The following is a 15227-nucleotide window of genomic DNA, read 5'->3' as shown; positions in this document are numbered from 1 at the left end:
ATATATATATATATATATATATATAGTATGTATTATGTATATTAACTCATGGGCCTTATCTCAAAGTCTTTGTTTTGTGGTTATTTCACTGTGTATCTTATTTCTCCTTCATGAGGGTAAACACCTAGAATGCAGCTTTTCCATAGTGCACGGTGCTCAGCCAGAGGACTTTATACAAATCTTGGGTTTCCCTTGCATAATAAATGTTGGACCAACAAATGATATACTATAAATACTGTCATTTATGATTAACAAAAGACTTGGAAATAAAATACTAATTGTAACATTTACTTGAGATTTTTTTTTAATCCTGTGAAACATGCACATTGAGAAGAAATTGAAACTGCCAGCAGTTCTTACCTGATGTTAACAAATTAATTTCTTGTAATCAAATTGGCTACTGCAAATTGTCTGTTTTAAGAAAAGTTTAGATGCTTACATAACATGACACTTCTCACATTGGTGATTAAATAATCCTCTGCATATTCATCTGTCTAATGCCTTTATTTCCCACTAGACGGTCCATTCCATGAGGAAAAGGACCACATGTATGTGTGGCTGTATCTCCAGTACTTAGCCTGATGCACGGTAGGCACTTGGCATTTGTTGATGAATTAAGGAATGACTATTCGGGGGGAAATGAACAAATTAATGAACAACAAATATCACCAGCACTCCTACACCTCTGGGCTCTGACCCATCATAGATACAGCTCTTCAGATGTACTTACCTGGGCTGCGGTTCTTTGAGGCTCTCCACAATCCCTTGCTCTGTTTTCCCCCTCCCCACAAACTAAATTTGGTGAGTAGTCCCAGCTGGGGCTTCTTTTCTCTATGGAAAATACTAGCTTTGAAACAGTGGCTTCCAGTTATCGGGTTTATCAGGCAACAGAAGCTGCTGAAGCGCCAACAAGAAAAATCAGAGCAATATTCTGGGGATCCTTAAACATCGGCGTTTTGACAATCGTATTGCCTGGTGATGACGGTGAAACTGCTGTTGGTTTGGAGCCAAGAGGTGCTAGGCAGGAGGATGTCAAAACAGGGGTAATTTAGCCCTGGTATTCTAAGAAGTAATGTGTTCTGGAAAAAGTAGTAATGAAGGGAGTGACTGCTGCAGAAGGCCCTGGTCCAAAGCCAGATGCTTCTATGGCTCCATTACTAGCTGTGGTTACTTTTGTCTTGTTGCTGATGCTACAACTGCACTTCATGCTATAAAGGTGGTTGTTGCTACGACAGCCACTGGAGGCAGGATAGACCCTCTCCTCCCTGAAAAACACCAATGTGAAATGGGGATCCTGTGGTCCCCACATTTAGCTTCTGAAGTGAGTATGAAAAGAGGTCCTAAGGTAGCCCCAGAAAGTATTCAGTCAAGAAGACGATCATCTTTCCCTATCTCACAAAGCCTCTTTATGGGCCAGATTACCAGAAATTGCTCTTGTCAGGGACCAATTGAAGTAGGATATCTAAAAAGTGGGGGAGATAAAAAAACTCATTCATTTTTATATGATGTTATCACAGAAAACCATTATTATGAGATGATCAAATGAGTGTTTTCATTATTCAATCATTGTTTACAATCATGAAGATATGGGGAAATAATTTAATTTTCAGTGTGTGTCTTCTTGTGCATTCCAGAGTCATTTTTAGATCAATCATAATTTGAATTCAAAAGGAAAGAAGGAAATGTTCACACAATTATAGTTCTGTGGTGACCCTCTCACTTAGCTCAGTAGTTATAGCAAGTTCCTGACCCCAATAACGAATTGCCATTAGTCTGGAGTTTGAATCAACAAGATTATAATTAAAATACCAGCATTTCAAATCATTTTTCTGACTCAAAATATAAAGAAAATCATGAAGATTTGAATAACCATTTAAAGAAAAACAGAGTCCTAACAAAGAGAAATCAGCCTGCAAAAATCTTGGGCATCTAGTGCACACGGATCTCACTCACCAGAGAGCAGTTGATTGATGTCTGAATGAAGCAAGTAGTAAGACTGAGGTTTTGATCTTGTAGGGGAGGAACGTATAATTAGAGTAGAACAAAAGTAGCAATTGTAACTTATTCATTACTAGCAGAATATTATTTTACAAAGGGAAAATAAAGAGTAGAGCTTGAAAGAAAATACCTACCAAGGGGTTCTAAAAGGTTCTGGATTTATATCTATGAAAATCCTCCAAAACAAGAAGTTCAGAGTTAAACTGACTGACTTTTAAGGTCTTTTCTGTGACTCGCTGTGATGTTGTATGGGTTAGTCAATCAAAACTATCTCACATTGTATGCCTTACACAATATGACTCCGATTACTGGTAAGCTTTTCAAGGACCCTTGTCAGTGTCATCCTATGATGACTAACACGGAGTCTTTTCTCCAATTAACATATTTGCTACTTTGACCTAGTGAAGACTTCAGTGTGAAAGGATCAGTAATGCAGACAGAAACAACTGGAAACGTTTAAATTATGAATTGCTTTGGAGATTTGGTTGAATAGAAATATACCAGGAAAACATAGAAAAGAAAAATAAAAAAAGAAAACATAGAAAAGAAAATGGGAACAATTAAGACTAGCATAAAAATGATCGGTTTTCTTAGGCACTAATACTTAAAATTTTAATGGCTTTCTCGTTTTTAAAAATCCAACCATTTTTATAGTGCCTTTTTAAAAGAGCAGCTTTTCCTAAATATTTGTTGTTGTTTTTCTTCTTGTCCCTAATTCCAATCAAATTTTGGTCACCTCTATTACAGAGCTGATTAATTTTTAGGACTCCCTTGAAGTATTCTTTTACTTAGTGTACTTTCCATTTTCACTTTGGGCTTCTTGGATGAAACATTTTGTCTTCTTTGTAATCCTTTTTTTTCTTCTTCTTCCACTCCAAGGATTAAAACAAACAGTAACAACAGCAGCAGCATAAAAGAGCTTTATGCTCTTTGAATGAAGATGGTCACACTTTCTGATTAAGGTCTTTCCCTCTGCACATTGGGTTTGCCAGCCTGTGCTCGCTGCATGGAACCTGACTCCTTTCAGGGAAGAGGCACTCGATGAAGTAGATTTTTGTGCCTGTGGAGATGGGTCCCTAGGTTCCAATCTTGCTCTGCCACTTGCCTGTTTATGAACTCAAGTGAGTTTTTCAATTTTTGTGCCTCAGTTTCCTCATTTGGAAAATAAGGATATAATAATAGCCACTTTAAATAGGGTTTTTATTGAGGAAGTAAATGCTTGGAAGAGTGCTTGGCACATTAAAATTGCCATGTGAGTGTTTGTTGTTATTATAAACTGTATCTGTTTCTGCATGCCCCTAAAAAAAGTCTAAGCTGACACTCCAATTGCTTTTTTTTCCCAAATAAAATACAATATAGAGAGTCTGTTATAGCACTGCTCATGTTTTTGTTTTCATTCAATTTGTTTCTACTATTTTGTCTAGAGAGTAGATGAAGTGACAGGCTTTAATCCAGAGAGATGAACCTGCATTGTTTTAATGTAGTCACAATGACAATTTTTTTCCAGCAACATAATATGGTTTTCTTTTTCTCAGCTACTATTAAAGTGGGGGGAAAAAAGCTTCTTAGCGTCATTAAGATATTTATTAAGAGTAGCCCTGGGCAAACCATTAACTAAAAAAGCATATAATCCCAGTAAGAGCATTCAACTTAATGAAATTCATCCTATAAATCTAAATGTAGATGATGCTATCTATACAGGGCAAAATAGGCTATGCCATAGTAGAGCGAGGGATTAACCTGACGATGTCTTTCATATGATGCTATAATCCCACTTGCCTGAAATTGGAAAATGAAAATGGAGGTGCTCTTATCACTGACAAAGCCCTAAATAATAAAATACTCTTGGGGAAAAGAAATGCTGTTTGGGTTCCCATAGGCCTGAGGTTACAGAAACAAAAAGGAAGCATGGGAAACAATGTTGGATTATTTAAGTAAAAATGTTGGTACTTTTCTCATTGCTGAGGTCATAGGGAGAACTGGTCCTGGGAAATTCCAGCAAGCGCATGGACACCTTTGTTCTCTTCTCTGCTTCCACAGGATATTTGTCACAGAGCTTGGCTTCCCCCTCTTCGTCTGTATCTCCAGGACACGTGTGGGGGAAGGGTTCTCTTAGCTGGGTCCACACAAAGAGGGCTCAGATCCTCTCCCACCTGAAATCCTCACCATTTTTTAAATGTGTCTATATGCAGGAATCAAACTGACTGTGGAGAGAGATGCTGGTATTCTTGGATATACTCACAGTCAGCTCCAGAGCAAGTGACTAGAACAGCTGTGTAACAACTCAGTGTATTCACTAAGATGTCCAAAACAGCTGTATTGATGGCTTTTATCCTTTCACTGTCTTAACTACAAAAGGGGCAAATCCTCTTTTTCCGAAGAGCTGGTCAGGACATTGAGACAAAATATTAAAGAGATGGGATGCATTCCTTAAACACAGATTTTTATTTCCCCATTTACATTTAAACTACAAAATAGATATTTGAAATGGACACACATCACAAGGCAAACTTTTCCCAAATATTTCTCTAGAACTAGTTGTTCTCCAGTCTTGGGAAATTTTTAATAACAGTGAATTTTGGTCTCACAGTTGGGAGCTAAAATATTTTCTAGTATTAATTTTATGAATTACGACCTAAAGTAGTTTCTAAACTGGTTCATTCAGTACCAACAGTTATAAAGGCAGGTAGTTAATGTCATATAAATAACATAATATCTTTTTTTAAGTGCTGTATAATTATATTTCAAAGAAGACTTGGTTTTCTAGTTTAGCATGGGAAAACATAGCAAACAGGTAGCTAAGAAAAGAAGGTAGAAGTTAGAAATTCAGACGAGAAAGAAAAATCTCCCTATCTTTCAGGTAAGCAAAAACATTTCAAAGTCAAATCTGTCAGAAATGGAAACCAACTCAGATTGGACAATGAAAAGGAACAATAATAAAAAAAAAGCAGTTTGGACATTTTGACAGGTAAAGAAAAGGCATAAAGTATGGCTGATTATTTCCGTTGGAATATGATACTAATTGGACAGAAGTCATTCTCTCGATTAAATCCTTCATTTGCTTTCCAGTTTCTGCAGAGTAAAAACCAAGTACATGGCTTACAAAGACCTTCCTAGTCTTGCCCTACCTTCTTCTCCTGCCTCCTATCCCATCTCCTCCTCCTTCCAGGCTTAAGGGACGTCATAAGCAGGGTTCTCTCTGCAACTCCAGCAAGTGAAGCCTGGACCACTTTTTTTGAGAGCTTTAGGTAATCTCTAAAGGGCTCTGTTAGGCTCTTTATGCTGATTGTTGCTCCTCTGCCTTCTCACAAAATCCCAAACTCTTTGGAGACAGGGATTAGGACTTTCATTCATACAGAAAATAAAAGCACGGGGTCCGACATCTAATAAGTAGTCCATACATTTATTCATTGACTGACTGACCAACTACTGACTGACTGAATGAATAAAACGTTGCTCTAGAAAACACCCAGGTCTCCTCACCTTGGTTAGTGTCTTCTGAGAGATATCTTTGGTTACATGAGGACATTGATGAGAGGCCAGTGGAAAAAGCAATTGAACTAAACTGTGGGTCGGGAGTAACAATGTATCAATAATGTCATTTCTCTTTTAAAGGGGTAGCCACATTAAGCCATCAAATAATTACAGGGACCTTTAAATGTTTGAGGTGTGGCCATAAAGTAATGAAATGACTTCAAAAACCAGTTTCATGAACAATACACAAAAACCAGTTTCACGAACTTAAAGTCACACTTTTACAGATAGATTTAAACATGCTGCTTTTACAATTCAGGCAATAGTTAACAACAACCCAGTGAGGTTTCAAATGCACATTTTCAATTTTCTCAGAGTTAAGAGTTCAAGAATGTAAGCCACTTACCGTGTTTCCCCGAAAATAAGACAAGGTCTGATATTAATTTTTGCTCCAAAAGATGCATTAGGGCTTATGTTCAGGGGATGTCATCCTGAAAAATCATGCTAGGGCTTATTTTCTGGTTAGGTCTCATTTTCGGGGAAACACGGTATTCTAATAGGTCTTAGGTGTAAAAGATATAATAATGTATGAAAGGGACACTAGAGGAAGGTATCAAGGTTGCTGTGAAAAACAGACCCTATTTCTCAGGATTTCAGGCTATTTCTAAATATGCTGAATGTAGAGTTTTCAAACCATGGAAAACCTGTTTTATAGGCAACTTTATTCTTATAATAGTGTGGGCTCCACTTCTGAAGATAGCAAACTTAGTCCGTCAGAACTGAGGGATTGTGCAGGGAGGGGTGAACTGCTGAAAATCTTGAATTACTAGAATTTCTTGCTGGACTTGAACTTAGACAGATACACACACAGAAACAACAAACAGCAGTCAACAAAAAGGAAAATAATCCGTTCCCATCTAGTTCCCGTGTAAAGAATCCGTTCCCGTCTAGTTCCAGCTTTCAAGTCATACAGGTAAAGAAGAATTTAATCAAAAAGGCCCTAAATATATTTTCAGCTGGACAAATGCATTTCCTTTTATTTCTAGTCTTTGCACCATTGTAGGAAGCCAGCGAACTCAAAAAACAACTCCCCATCTCTCATTATCTTCTCATTTATCAATGTCCCTGTACCTACACTCTAGGCTGTTTCTATTTTGCAATTACTGTATCTTTAGGGAGCAAAACTACCTTTGCCCTAATGGCATAATGGTTGTGATGTTTGCCTTCAATTCAAAATTATTTTAAACGCTGAAAAACGCGTCATGTTTGTAAATGGCTTGTCTTCTGAAATCTCAAGGCATAAAGGGAAAACTGTGACTCAGACGGAAGACAAGTCCTATTTCATTTTCATTATTTTACTTTTTTGGTTATTTTCATACCATTTATTGGGATGCGTATTGGTTAAAATGCTTGCTTAGTTTTAATCCGTAATATTAAAAGCTCTAAGCATTTTCACTGCCCTGTTTCTAAGTATTTAGTGGTAGTTGTTTATGACTATGACAAATAGACCTAAATAGAAAGGTCAAAAGAGTAGGAAAGATAGAAATATTCTGTAGTCTTTCTCTTCTGGGCAAAGGGAAAGTATATTTGGCATATACATGAACTCTCTTTGAATCCTAACACTGTGCATCTAGTACAGCTATAAGCATTCAAAGTCACAGATACGTATAATATACAATCATGGGTAAGCGGCATATTTTTTGGTCCCCAAATGGAGAGATTAATCCAGCCTTTCACTAAACAAAAGGCTGTCCTATTTTTAATCTTAATTCATTTATGCCCTTTAAAAGTACTTTCCTATTTAAATTTGTTATGATCCCCCACTGCAACACAATCCTATTATCGTAAATCCTCTCCTGGTGCTCAAAGTCACCCTTTGAACCCAGCAGATAACACACGTTACTATGCATCACATAATCCCATGTCGTTTTCATACAGCGAGGCAGGCACCTCAAAGGGCTGTGGTGTGGGTTCTTCAGAAAGGACCGGGAGTGAGGATGGAGGCTCTCCTGCCCCATTGCGAGGCGAACTCACACAGCAGTAGCAGCAGCACTCACCATGCAGCTGCCACTGGGATGTGGGATAAACTGACTGAGAGGTAAAGTGACAATGAAGTCGCAGTGGTTGTGATTTTAGCTTCCTGGAGACCAAGAAAAATCGTGGGAAGTGCTTATTAACCTCAGTTTTGCAATCCAACAGGTGTGCCGGGTTTTCAGACTGTATAGTTCGCATTAACTCAATTTTATCATCGATTGTTTCTCCTGATGTTAAACAGACCTGATGGCTACTCCAGCTCCCACTGTAGGTGTTTATTTAAAGAACACATTATCCACAGCCTGTTCTCCATTTTACAGCTTTACCGGAACATTCTCATGTCAACCAAGCCCCCTGGGCTTTTAGGAGTGATAAATCCTAAAAGATGTTTTCCCCACAGAAACCACACGGTAAATGTAACAAGTAATCAATCTTCTGAGCAGCAATCAGGCAACCACTTAACGAACATACTACATAAACAAAATAATTAATCTAAGCACTGTCCCGAATAGTAATTAATCTCATTGGCTCCAAGTGATGTGTTTGTTTATTGTACACTATTTTGTTTCATAGTTGTCATAGTTAAAGGTGTCAGAGGCGGTACAAATGTGTTAACCGGTTTAAAAGAATACTAATTTCAAGAGCAAAGTGTGACACAAATGTTTATGCAGTGTGGGATGTCCTCTCCTTTGTTTGCAGAGACGAATAACACATCACTGTCAGACTAAAACAAAAAGGACAAATGCTTTAAAATAAAAGAGGACACAGGGGCGATACCACCAAACATGAGGGAAGCCACTGAAAGCCCTGACATGATTAGAATACGATCTAGATCAATAATTGTCTTCCGGGTAAGGGCAGGTAAACTCAATTATTAATGTCTCAATGAATGAGAATGAAATGAAATTGAAGGGAAAATGCAGACATCCAAAACAGTACCCGTCCCTAAGATCTGTGACACACAAATTGGGAAGAAGAGTTGGTTGATTTTTCCAGGGGAAATGGGATGCATGGGAGCTAATTCTGATAACGTAGAATAAAAGGGTAAATATAAATTCCTTATTAGCTTTTTCCTTTTTTTGGAATCTGAATTTGATAATGTCAGATATCAGCTACTTCACTTTATGTCATGAACTTCACTTTGTGTCATTAACTTCACTTTGTGTCATGAAGACCAAACGTTTATTGCAGTGTGGCTACTGCAAGAGTGAAAATGGAGCCACCAGATTGTATTTACATCTGCCATTTGGCCCAGGAGTATAATATATAGTGGTATTCTCACTTTAGGACAGGCCCTACTGAGTTAACGGGCTTACTCAAGACTGTGTTTTTAACTTATGGAAGCCAAACTCAGATTTTTCGTCCTGTTGCGACATTTCCATGAAATTAAGAATGTGGGTTTTAAATGCTTAATTAGAAAACATTTTCCCTGCCATCCTTCAGTTATTCTTGGGAGGGGAAAAGGAAGTGAAAACAGCAGATATTCTAGAAGAAAACACTACGAGATATCTTCCTACTGCAAAGATGGTAACCATTTTGTGGCGTTGGCACCACCTATGCCCATCTACAGGAGCGCTGTTCTAAATGGACGTGTTTGTAACAGATAAAGCTACAGCTTAGACTGTAGCTAACCGAAGCAAGAGGGGGAACTTGATCCAGGAATTCAAACTACAGTCTGGTCTGAGCCAGTAAATTACTCTTCACTAGAAATAAGGAATTCAGATGCTGAGAGTCTGTGTTTGTTGTTTGTGGGAGCCCTGATGCAAAGCTAATGAAAGCAGAAATCAGCAAGCCGGACCCACCTACGTACAAAATAAAAAATAAAAATAAAATAAAATAAAATGGGGAAGCAGCAAAACTGAGCAAACAGAGAAAGTCAGTCTGCTAGGAGAACTAGAGTAAGGGGCCCAGGAAGAGACCAAAACATCTTGAAATGCCCAACACTGGAACGAGAAGTTTCATCTCAGTCTAACTTCTTAGGGCCTAGCTACCTGTAATTTCCTGTTTTCAGATGTTGGTGTGATTGCCTGTTGGATCTATTCAGTAAACAATGTGATTACAGGAATTAATTTTTGTGACTTTCAATAGAAAATTTCTTGAATTAGAACTGGAAAGAATCACCACATAGAAAAATCTGGGCCCAGACATACAATTAGCAAGCAGCAAATCAGTTACTAGATTTAAAAAGAACTATGTGTTATGGAGCTTTAGTAAAAGATTCCATACAAAAGGAGGTGTCGTAAAACGAATACTTTAACTTGGCTTGAAAAACAAAGAACATTAATAATACCAACATTTATAGAACACTTACTAGAAGCTAGTCCTCTTCAAAGCATTTACAGATATGAATCATTTGATTTTCAGAGCATCCTCTGACATGGATGTTATCATCCCCATTTTATAGATGAGAAACTCATGCAGAATGAAACCAAATAACATGCTCAAAATCATAGAACCTAGTAAGTAGGCAGAAGTGAATCATGGAATCATACCATGTTTCTCCGAAAATAAGACCTAGCCGGACAATCAGCTCTAATGCGCCTTTTGGAGCAAAAATTAATATAAGACCTGGTATTATATTACATTACATTACATTACATTACATTACATTACTTTACATTACATTACATTATATGAGACCCAGTCTTATAGTAAAATAAGACTGGGTTTTCTATTAATTTTTGTTCCAAAAGACACATTAGAGCTGATTATCCAGCTAGGTCTTATTTTCAGGGAAACATGGTATAGGCCCAAGGCATCTGCTATTAAAAATAGGTAACGCAAAGAAACACAATATAGGAACTACAGTATGGAAACATTTCCCAAAGTGCATCTCTTAATACTCTATACTTACAAAGTTTAACAACCATTAACTTTAGGGGTGCTCAGAATCATTTTACCTGAAATCTGGGTAGTCAGACAAATTTGGAAAACTCTGCGTCAGACAATGTAACATACATATATATATATACATATATAAACATATATGTACATATATGTATATATATATATACACACACACACACACACATGTATATATACTGATAATATATATGAGCTAATATATAGTACATATTTTCAAGAGGGAGCTATTTTACGAGTTTTCAACAAACCAACTTGAACACCTCTTTTTGAGGGTGGTCTCATCAAAATAACGCATTTTGAGAACTTCTACCTTGGAGAATAATTAAAGCAGCAATTTCTTATGAGATAAAGTCCAAAGACATGCATAGCTCCACAAATTAACTTTCTAATTTCACTCAATATAACACCTAAACTTCTGATGAAGTGAACCAGAGGCATTCTTAAAATTTTATATGAAGCTACATATATGTACAACCACTCCAATTCTCATTCGTGAAGAGAACATATGAAATTCAGCACTTTGGATATGAAGAAATACTGTCTTCCATTTTTAACACCCTCCTAGACTTGGGATGTGACCAGCAGAAGAAAGCAGAATGCTAATTGACAGGTTAATAAAATCACATATATTGTGATTGTTATTATAGATGCAGTGAACTCAATTTGCTAGCCACAAGCAATGAAAATATGCTTGTCTTAAGTCACAGAACATTTGACGACAGGTGGATAGTGAATAGGCATATATAATCTTAGTTATTTGGTAAGAGTAACTCCTTGTTACCTCCCATGTCTGCTGTAGCACCTAATTTTTAACGGTATCTAAAAATCCCAGACTTTCTCAAACCAAAAACTAGCTTTACTACCTGCTATCTCCCCTCCTAGCAACTGAAGAAGACATCATATTATACACTTGGCCACCCACTAAGTATTTGAGGCCACCACTCACCATCACTGAAGTGATCATGAATGAATTCCTACCATTTCATTCTGGAGGCAAGGCTTTGAACAAAAACATCTGATTGGTCAAGTCAATGTCACATGACTGAGCTCTGGCTGCCAAAAGACCTTGAAAAGCTTTATTTCCCTTTCTTGACTTCTGTATTCAGGAACAGCGTGCTATATCTAGTAATATTACTGAAAGTGGGATTTTCCTTTTAAACAGAAAGGCACATTGGCAGTAGGATAATTAAAATATTAACAAAAGTCTGCTACACAGTGACCAGGGACCATTTTGAGTGACAACCCCAAGTTCTGCAAGAACGACTAAAACTGACTTAAAGACACAATTTTGGTGGGTGAGGCGGGGCCTCTATAACCATTCTCGATATCACCTGTGGAGCTCCAGCCTCTGACTTCCTCGTTTTGTCTGCACTTGGAAAGGTGGGCGCCAGGCACATATTAACTGAGCAGAGAAAGGCAGAGTTCCTCACGGCCTGGATGGTTGATGGAGCCCGCAGCTAAGACCCTCACTTCACTTAACATTGATATTGGTGCTTATAAGAGGATTTATTTGATAGGCGTAATTAAGACCCTCTTTGTTTTAGTGGCAGATGATTGGCATTACAATGTGGTCATTCAGGAAGCCAAGACAGAAAAGTTGAACACGTGATTTGAAGGAAAGGGAAAAGATTAACTACAAGACTGGGATTCAATCTCATGTCATCCAGGCAGAAATCAGAAGAAAAGGTCCATGCTTCTGAGGTCCATGATCTACCTAGAAGTCACCAACACACAATAACAGGCACTATGTTTATAACTATATGTATCATGTCATTTAATCTTCCCAACAGTCAGCTGGGGTGGATAATACTGTTATACCCACTTTACAGAAGAAGAAACTGAGTCTTACGTACTTGAAGTCATTTGTCTGACTCTAAGCCCTGTGCTAGCAATTAATGATCCCCTTAGTTTATTTCTCTCCCATTCATGGCTCTGAGATCATATTTAACATGGGACTGAAAAAGAAAGAGAGAAGAACCACTACAACAACAAAAAACAGCTGATTAAGCAATGATTATTTCTGGTAGGACTGAGGGTGCTATTGTGGCTTGACTAATGGTATGACACTTTCCATTTAGTATTCAGGAAGCAACCAGTCTGCTGTGTGCAGAGGGAAAGTCTCAGAGGTCTAAGATTATTCTTAGGGAGAATTACCCTTTGGCTTCTTTCACCAGAGCCGGGCAGTAGTCTCCTGAGAAATACCTCAGTGAAAAATCAAGCAGAAAGGCAGCCCCATCTCTGAATTCACTGGGCTTCTAGGGTGACAGCCACATCAGTAAGCCACGCAGAAGTGGCAGAAAATGTGACATGCCTTTCTAGGAATAATCCAGTGCCTGGCTGAAAGCTGTAATTCTCACTAAGAAAGAAGCATACAGTGGATTTTACAATTTACGTGTGGGTGTTGTATATTATGAAAAATTAAACTTACTATATGAACACATGTGCCTCTTTTGTAAAAGGGAAGGTGGATTTTATAAGATTCACTATAAAGCTCCTTTATGTAGCCAGTTTTTCTATTATATTTCAATGTGTTTTTTATAACTTATTACACAGAGGCCCTGAGTTAGCAAAATTTAAGATTTCAGCATTAGCAGCTACTGCAATAAAAAGTTTAGCATAAATAAAAAATCACACTTTAAAAATTATAATGTCTATATTACAGGGAATAGGAATAGATGAGAAAGATCAAATTTAAACTGAGCCTCTCAAAGATTATGCCTACTGTATGAATTGAGGTTTAGATGTATCTCCCCATTGTAACACAGGGATTAATAAATTCACAATAGTATTCCTTTATGAACAACTGCATTTAAGCTTTTATTTCCCACAAGGGACCTCTTGGCTTAAACAAAAAGAATAAAACTCTAATGTAGACATTATGATATAAACAAGTTGAACACACCTAACATGCCCCTAGGTTATCTGCCTGCATATAAACTTGTATAAATTTTCCACAAAACCATAATTAGACAACTAACCATTATATAAACAGTGTTTCTAAATACTTTAGAGCCTACTATTAAGAATTAAATAAATTCTCATATAGAAATAAATGTTTTAAACTACTAATTTAGCGATGTAGCGTTTACAGTTAGGTATGTAAAATAAATTGTTGTTTTAATGAGATAATAAAGCAGCTAGCATAAGCTCACTCTAAATTAGGTTCTTCACTACATGCATTATAGCATTTAACACAACCATTTGTGGGGTAGGTATTATTATCCCCATTTTATAAAGGAAAATAGTGGCTTAATATTAATGGCTAATTTACCCAAAAGCACATGGGTACTAATGTGTGACAACCACTCAAACCCCAATTTTTTTGCATGAGTATTATTCCCTACTCAACAGCTGCTGGTTGTAGTCCACCTAAAAGAACTGCCAGAAAACTATTATCCTAGATTACCATTCTCTGAATAATTCAAATACAGTAGCATCAATCTAGAACAAGAAAATAGTATTGATTACAAGCATGGGTAAAAATCAACACAATGAATGTGAATGAAAAGAAATATATATAATTAGTGAAAAGCACATTCAACTTGAAAAATCATTTCAATTTAAAAAACTAAGACGTGGCCGTAAGAGCAAGGGATATTTTTCCCCCTTCTAATAGCTGAATAGGGCTGATGGCTCATTTCATTGTGTAACAATATTCTGATTTTTCTCCCGAAGCTAGAAATGCCTATTTACCAGAATGAGAAAAATACTTACACTTATGTAAACTGCGGTGGTAAATTATGCATGCTCAATTAATCCGCAAGTACAGCCCTGGGTTTGCTTAAGTTTCTTGAGGCATAAGACGCAGGTGCCATGAAGATAATTTATCAACCCCTGGATTTTTAGTCACTTATTCAGATTAGGCTGACTGTGTAAGAAATGTTCACCGTGTAAAACAAATTGTATGGATAAATTCCTGCAGCCGCCCCTCCCCCACCACGTAATTCCTCTTTGAGCTCCATGGATGGGAAAGATGAATACTTCTGGGTCTTTTTTGATATAGTTCTGAGAAAGTACTGTTAGCTAACAAATCCATCCCATAATACATCTTCTTTATTTACTGCCCACCTGGCTCTGGCTCTATCGGTATCAGCAGGAGAAAAGATAAAATCTTATCAGTAAACTGCTCTGACACCAGATGCGGTTTCCCTTTCAGTACTTGGGGTATGTGAATTGCATACTAGTTTCAGCAGGCTCCAAAGTGACAAGGATATTCTCCAGCAGGAGAGGCACTGCCTGGCACGTGCCACACAAAGGTCCTGCTGTCTGCTCCACACCCTTCACCTTATTCAGAGGATCTATGAATGGTGTGTGAGTGTGTGTGTGTGTGTGTGTGTGTGTGTGACAGAGAGAGAGAGAGAGAGAGAGAGAGAGAGAGAGAGAGAGAGAGAGAGAGAGAGAGAGATTGATAGAGAAAGAGAGCCAGCAAGCAGGAGAGGGAAGAGAGGAAGGGGCGAGAGATCCAGAAGAAAGGAACCTCAAAACTATAAGAATATAAAAAATTACTGAAATGACGGGTTATTTATTCCATAAAAGAAGCTGAAAACAGAAATACAGAGCGGAAAAATTTTAAAGCTCTAATACAATCTCACATAATGGCAATGTCTGAATAAAAGGGGACTATTGTTTCTACATAGCAGCACTGGTTTATATGGAGCAGCAGATGTGGGGACATAATACAAGATACCTCACGTGGCACACGTTCGAACAAGTTAAAGTGATGGGGTGTGGAGGGGAAATCAAATAGTCAACACTTTTTAATTTTTCAGAAGCGTGAGTTTCTAAAGTTACAGGCAGCATAAATAAAAATGAAATAGTTCAAAATTTTTAAGTTTTATCTATTTAACTAGAACTTT

General features: G+C 37.5%; 1 protein-coding gene across 12 annotated transcripts in view; it reads right to left on the bottom strand.

Annotated features, from left to right (window-relative positions):
- Positions 1-15227, bottom strand: part of NTNG1 (netrin G1) — a 294603-nt gene that overhangs the window by 190393 nt on the left and 88983 nt on the right. The gene's annotated exons all lie outside the window — the stretch shown is intronic.

This window comes from Rhinolophus sinicus, chromosome 7, assembly GCF_057876585.1.
Source record: "Rhinolophus sinicus isolate RSI-liver-muscle chromosome 7, RSI-T2T, whole genome shotgun sequence".
NCBI classification, from domain to species: Eukaryota; Metazoa; Chordata; class Mammalia; order Chiroptera; family Rhinolophidae; genus Rhinolophus; species Rhinolophus sinicus.
Note: the sequence above shows the minus strand (reverse complement) of the source record. Positions and strands in the feature narration are given on the sequence as shown.